Source organism: Sceloporus undulatus, chromosome 1 (genome assembly GCF_019175285.1).
Source record: "Sceloporus undulatus isolate JIND9_A2432 ecotype Alabama chromosome 1, SceUnd_v1.1, whole genome shotgun sequence".
Lineage (NCBI taxonomy): Eukaryota > Metazoa > Chordata > Lepidosauria > Squamata > Phrynosomatidae > Sceloporus > Sceloporus undulatus.
The window spans coordinates 164,386,711-164,392,710 of record NC_056522.1 but is presented as its reverse complement, the minus strand read 5'-3'; the positions used below and the strand labels follow the sequence as shown (position 1 = coordinate 164,392,710).

Genomic DNA, 6,000 nt, shown 5'->3' with positions numbered 1-6,000 from the left:
TAATAATAATAATAATAATAATAATAATAATAATAATAATAATAATAATATCCTTAGTTACCTTAAAACCTTAGTCAGCTTAAACCTAGTAGACTAAATTTGAATGCCTGTATTTTCCATCTTGTAAAACAATCTTTGTGACATTATAAATATTCATGTTTTATCCTCTACATATGACTGCTAATAGTAGCTCATTCCAATGCAAGATTTCTTGAAAACATCTCAAAAATAATGTTAAAATAGTTTTGTCATATTTGTGATATATTTAATGATAACAATAAAATATTTTTATTTATTAAACGCCTCTAACCTGCACTCAATCAATTACCTTAAAAATGCAAGCACTTTTAAAAATTTAAACACTCTAAAACAACTTAACAACTCCAATAGACCAAAACCCATAAAGGGATAGCTGGAAAACCAAGCCAGTACAGTATTCTTGAGTGGACAGCCAACTTTTCATTTGGTGAAGAAATAAGGGCAATGTTGCCACCAGTCATGCCTCAATTCCATACCTGGGGCACAATTATATTGCAACTTCAATAATATAACATATTATGCTACTACATGCCTTGCAACTGTAAGAGAGGCCAAATGTTGTTATTTCCATACTCTGGAGAACTGTGACTGTGACAAAAGGGTTGCATTTTGGAATGTTTGTCAGCTATCTGCTCCTGCCTTGTGAACAAATGACTAGGAGTGTCCTCACCGCCACCATCTCAAAGGCAGAAGCAGGAGCTCGCCTGTACAGTAGTCAAGTCCTTTATATAAAATAAAATGGTGCAGTATTTTCTAGATGCAGAGAGAGGCAGCTGGAGATAACAACTTGGATTTTGGGTTGTCCATCACTGTGGAGACCTCCACTGCAGAAAGATTTAAGGCAGAAAGATTTAAGATAACAATCCTATTAACAGTCCACACTCTCCATCAAAATGGTTCCTTACCTATGGTTAAATCTGGGTATGGTCAATTTGACATGAGTCATTTGGGTCAAATTGCAATTGACAAGACGATATTTGCCACACAAATAACTGCTGAAATTGTTGGCAAAACAGTGATTTTTAAAAAATAAAATGTGAATGAAGTACTGTCCATTTAAACAGAGATGCCAAAAGTGAAGACTCCAAGGCTGACCATGATAGACAACTTACTTTAAGTGGATATGTTCAAAAATTAATACAAGATAATAGATATGTCCCCATGGTATGTAAGAAGAGCACCAAACCCTCTCTCTTTGATTGGAATTTGCATCCTCTTCATTGAAATTTTAGGAGGAGATGAGCCCCTCACCCAAATCTCCTGAACAATGCATTTAGTTTTTGAAAACACTTGCAAGGTACAAGTAAAAAATTCCATGAATAATATAAACAATTATTGGTATAACAATTATTTCAATTGTGTTTACCCCACCTTACAGACTCATCTTCAAGCCTACTCATCACTCTAAATCTTGCCCAACATCTTTCATCATCTTACATATACTGTATTAAGATTAATCATCTTAGATATATACCTAGGGATAATTATAATTATAATAAATAATACAATTTGGACAATATCATAACTGCCATGCTTTAAATATGCTAGCATCCATCTTGTCTCCCATTAACAGTATTTCTCACTTGGACCAATTAATTGATTGCCCAGATAGTTTATGAAAATTATTTATCAACTACATCAAAACAGGGATCAATGTTTTGAAATGAACAATGAATGATCATCTGCAAAAAAATTCTACACTGATATGCACAAATCCACATAACCTGGAATTTTATCTAATAGCACATACTAAAGGTTCCAAGCACAGGTTAAATATTAAAGGATATGATAGACATTCCTGCCTTAGGCCACATTCCAATGTCAAAAAGGCTGAGAACAAACTCCTGGTCACAACCAGCTGTCTTAGTGTGGAATATAAAATTTTTATCCATTTCAAAAATGTTTTGGGGAACCCCAAATTAGCCAATAGTGTGGAAATCAATAGCCAGTAAATTTTACCAAAAGCCTTCTCAACAGGTAAATAAAGGCTGGCTGAGAGTTTAAACCAATCTAGTCCAAAACCAATACAATAGTATTGCCTCTCTGCCTGTTTTTGATAAATCCTACCTTATCAGGACTTATCAAAGATAAAGTTCATTTTTATAATTTATTAGCTAAAATAGCTGTGAATATTTTGATAGCAATATTAGATAAGGATATAGTGTAGTAGTTAGCATAGTGAGTATGATGCTTACCAGGTTTAGATATCAGGGTAATAGAGGTGCGGTACAGAGCGCCAAAAAGATGCGCCTCTCTTTGCTCCGCAGAAGGGCCGCAGTAACCAAATTGTGCGGCGCTGTTGCGCAGCAAAAAAAGAAGCACCCAGAAGCAGCTCCTTTTTGCGGTGCCACTACGATGCCGCAAAGTGCCAGAGACATTGCAGTGACATCGCAGGTGCACCACGCTGTTTGGACACGGCGCAGCTGCGATGTCATCGTTGCGTGCGCCATCCGTATGGTGCTGCACAGCTGTAGCGCGCCCATATGCCAGGATTGTGGGGCATGTGCACACCCCGCCCTCGAGCAACCCTAGCACACCATGGGCACGTTGCAAAAGGCCCATCTGTACCAGGCCATAACCATCATTTTGTAATGAAGAGAGGGAACCAGATTCTATTTTATGTTTGTAAAATTGGAGCAGTCTTGATGCTAACAATTGGAAACCCATCAGGGCCAGGAGACCCCATTTCTCACATTTGCTTTAACATTGATCATTTCCTCTAATTATAAAGGATCCAAAATATATTATTGTTGTGATATGCTAAGATGGGGAAGGTCAATATGACAAAAGTTGTAGAATTATCTGCAGTTATTTTTAGAATTTCATTGTCAAAACTATAAATATTTGCATAAAATCTCAAAAATTGTATGTTGATATGTGTCACTGATGTACATAAATCATTGCTTTCCTCTTTGATAGCTTAAATAACATTGTGTTCCTATTGATCCTTAAGGTGATGCACCATAATCTTGTTGGGATGTTCCCCATTTCCCCAATATGCTTGTCATAAATATGGCAAAGGTAGTTCTGCCTATTGTGAGAGACTATTATTCAATTCATACTTAATTTTTTGTCATTCTTTATAAAGTTGTGTAGATGGTGAAATAGGTAATAGAGATATAAGAGCTTTCAGCTGCTTGTTCAATAATTCCTTAGACTGATACTCTTTGAGATCACTGCACCTCTTCTTTCTGCCTCCTTTTTGCTGTTTCACTGCTCCAAAACAGCCCTCTTTTTTATTTTAGCTTAGCTCAGTTTAGTACCCTTAGAGAGCTTTCCTATCTCTAATGGAGTTCCTTATAATACAAATTTCTTTTATTACATACAGCCCACTGTTGTCAGTGCTCCCTAATCATAGTAGCTAACTGCGGCATGCATGCCCACACTCTTAATCAGGGATTAGGAATCCTTTCTTTCTTTGGCCTGGTACATACCACCAATAGGTGGCGTACCAGAGCCAGTTCTAGGTTAGGGACCACGCGGCAACTGCATGGTCCCTAACCCTAGAATGTAATGGCAGCGTAACAATGGCGGTGCCCTGTGTACACGAGCGCCACCATTGTTACGTAAGTACTGCACGGCATACACACATTGCCACACGGCACTTACATAACAAGTGCGCCAATGATCCACTTGTTACAATGCCCCTGTGGCTTTTCACGGGTCCTTTTTCTGCTGGAGGGAAGCTGCGTGGTTTGGCAGCTGCGGCTTCCTTTCTGAGGAAAAACAGGCAATGGCAGGCCACCCTTTTCAGGCGGTCTGTACTGCGCTTTTCTTTCTTTCTTTTTGCCCAAAGGACCAAATTCCAATTTGGAGAGGGCCAGGAGAGAATATTAAGCACTGATAGGGTTAAGGGAATTGATTATTGCTATTGCTTTGTATTTCCCTACTGTTGTAAGCCGCCCAGATTCCCAGTGATTGGGCGGGATATATAAAATAAATCCTATTAAGGGTACAAAATAAGGCTAAAGGAAAGCCACTTTGGATCCCACCTCAGGACGAAGGTTCAGTGTAACTCAAATAAATAAATAAATAAATAAATGGAAAGTGGATAGAGCGAGGTATAATTCTTACAAATTTGGCACCAGTCTGCAAAACACCATTTTGAGTAACACTTAACTACACTTACACTCAACCCCCATCTAGGCAGACATGGTGTTCTACTCTCCCAGAGACATGTTTTGTTTCAGAATGCACACATCACCAGACCAACATTTATAACACTGTTATACAGACAAATGTAAACAATGTCACTGATTTTCAGACATGTCCCATGAACATTTTTGTTAGACAGAAAAACAGAAATATTTTCAAGGTATTCTTTCTTCTTTTCTTTCTTTCCCTTTGCATAACAGGGGGGATGACAGCGACACAAAAGTTTTAATTTATGTGAAGATATGTTTTCTGGCTTTAAGTATTTGGATATTGTACCCTTTAATATCACACTTACAAACACTCCCAGGGAATATATGAAATTCAGATCAGAAAATACCCCTGATTAATTTGTTCAGTGCAAGATTTGTTTATCTGCTGCGATAAGGGTAAAACGGGTTAAACAAATTTGTGGGTGGGATCGAGCAGAACTGAGCTGTGCAAAGTAATATGTTTTGAAAACTGTATTACTCCCCTCAGAGATTACCTCCCAACTTCTTGAGATTTTTCGGGCGCAAAACAAGACAAATAGATTTTCTGTTTGTAAAATGTCTCTATCAAAATATGTGCATTCTAAAGAATTCCTTTTCAAATACAGAATTACTTTCCTGCACCAGACGTAGCATTTCTGATGGAAGAAAATAACAATGCCAGAAGAAAAGGCCTTCATATTTGCTATCCTTCTCAGCACCAGACAGCAAATATAGCTGATAGCTTATAGCCTCTAGCAAATTGTGTGCAGCCATGGATATATTTATTTTTCAGAATGGAGAACACCGACATAAAAATATTAAACCTCTTAGGGAACCTGCCTTGCATTCTGCTCAGATGAGCTGAAATGGAAAGCTGTGTCATATTACCTCATTATCCAAATTTTTCTAAATTTCCATTGATGATTGAAGCAATTCCCTCTGCCTAGTCTTGCAACAAGCTGCCATCACAACAAACCTACCACAGATGGCAAATTATGATGGCCTGATAATTTTGGCTACGAGAGCTTTTTAATAATATACAAAATCCATCAACAGGAGAGATAATGCATATTGTTTTAAAATTATCTGTATCTATCTATCTATTGGTCTACTTTTGTTTAATCAAGATTCTTCCCTTAGCATGATGATTTAATGATTATAAACTCATCTATCAATCATTCACATGACTTTCAATCTCCTACCTTTTTAAAACCGGTTTTTAAAAAGAGCAACAGAGGCATATGCTTAGAGTTCTATGATGACAATCTATTCCCAATATTCCAGGGCTAAATCCTTAGGGAGAGAGGGACTGGGGGAAAGTCAAGCAAGTCTGGGAGTGAGGGCACGATACTATTCTTGAGTTTTTACTTATGGTGAAGGAAAATTTCTAGTATTAGTCTTTGTAAACAGCCGCAGGTAAGAGCAGGGAATGCAACTAACTTGAATATTGTGAGAACAAAGTCAAATATTCTGAGCTTCTTCGGATTCATACATTTAAGTAGACGGATGTGGTTGCTCATGAATTACACCACAAAAAATTAAGAATGGAAAGCATTTAATTTTTTTTAATGGTTAGAATGTCTTTGAGTGTTAGGAAATCCTGACCAGAAGAACCCTAAACTGATAAAAATCCTCACAGTTCAGGGCTTATTCTTCAGAAAATTCACACATTTTCCAGAAATCAGCATTTCCTGTGGGGAAACCCCCCCTGCTGTTTATTGTGCGTGCATGTGCGCGCGCGCACGCACACACACACACAAAAAAAACCTAGGTGCAAATTTTGCACAGCATAAGCTGTCAGCTACAGCATTTTCTGCACAGGGTATAGCATTTCCCA

At 37.7% G+C, this 6,000-nt stretch overlaps 1 protein-coding gene across 2 annotated transcripts in view; it reads right to left on the bottom strand.

Annotated features, from left to right (window-relative positions):
* The window catches only part of SPAG16 (sperm associated antigen 16), a 510,294-nt gene that overhangs the window by 256,307 nt on the left and 247,987 nt on the right, over positions 1–6,000 (bottom strand). The gene's annotated exons all lie outside the window — the stretch shown is intronic.